Genomic DNA, 1488 nt, shown 5'->3' on the forward strand with positions numbered 1-1488 from the left:
CTGATGACACAGGTGTTACACCATATTTTGTGACCGTCATATATTGTGACCAGAGGGGGCACTGTTGCGTTTCTACAACAGAACTTGGACGAACATGACCACAAAGAAGAATATGATACACCAAAAGTGACAGCTGTTATTAGAGCTGGGCGATATGATCAAAATTTTATATCACGTTATTTTCAACATTTTCACCGGTTTCACGGTATTTGACGGTATTTTTCTTTTCATCACAGCTCAGCTGATAATAAAACGTACAAACCCTGCTTATTGAGTTTTTTTCTTTTACTGTACCTCTGTCTGAGTCGCTGTTTCCCTCCTCTGTGTCTGTTCTTCTCTGACTGGTGGTTGGAGACAGTAGTCACGTATTTTCATCCAGTCGTGAAGGAGGAGGGTTAAGAAAAGATTATGATTGGGTTTATTGTTTTATGTTATTTATTAAAGCTTATCAGCACGACTCACCTTGCACACCAGTCAATTCCAACTTCACTACAAACTACTTCCTGCAGGCTTTTCACAAAAAAACCACGTTAAGTCTCCATCAGCATAACGTCTCCATATTAACTAACCGCGTTAAATCTAACTGTGCACGTCACTGAAGAGGTGTTTACTACATTCAGCGACAGCGAAAACGGGATGTTTTTTTAAACGTCAGTCAATATAAGCAGCGGAATCGCCACCCGCGGCTGCAACTAGCTGCTCCAAACATTAGCATGCTAACGCACATAGCAGTGCAGCAAGGAAAAATGTCCACCGGGAAACAACGGTTCACTGGCGGCTGCAACAAAATGTTCCACTATTTAAACTGGAAAGTCCGGTATTCAAAAAATTCATGTCATAACAAAAATAAAAACCGGTATTCGGTACAAAACGGTATATCGCCCAGCACTAGCTGTTATCATGTATTGCGACTTCACTATAGCTTGGTGAATAGTAGAAATATTTCTTCAAAAAACTTTCTACTCATAGTTTACATCAACAAAAACAATTTTAAAACATCAACAATCAGCAGCAGATGCAGTTTTTTATAGATTTTGTCACTATTTACCAAGCTAGAGTGAAGTCACAATATATGATAGCAGCTGTCATATTCTGTGACCATGTATATCAGTCAACATGTTTTATTTTTATTTTATTACTTTTATTTTTTTGCGTATGTGTCTTCAGCCTCTGATCAAAGGCTACACTTTTGGCGTAACATATTCTTCTTTGTGCCCATGTTCGGCCAGGTTCTGTTGTAGAACTGCAACAGCGCCCCCTCTGGTCACAATACATGATGGTCACAACATTTGGTGAAACCAAGGAGGTTCTATGGAACAGCTGGAGCGCAGAAACCAGGTGAACATGTGATCGGCTGGAGAAGCTAACGGCTAACGCTAAACGGTCAAGAGTCTGGATTTCCCATCACTGTACATGTTGACAACAGAGCAGAAAAAAGGACTGATGATGTAGAAATCATTAAAACTATTAATAATAATATTAATCCAA

Source organism: Austrofundulus limnaeus, unplaced genomic scaffold (genome assembly GCF_001266775.1).
Source record: "Austrofundulus limnaeus strain Quisiro unplaced genomic scaffold, Austrofundulus_limnaeus-1.0 Scaffold923, whole genome shotgun sequence".
Taxonomy (NCBI): Eukaryota; Metazoa; Chordata; class Actinopteri; order Cyprinodontiformes; family Rivulidae; genus Austrofundulus; species Austrofundulus limnaeus.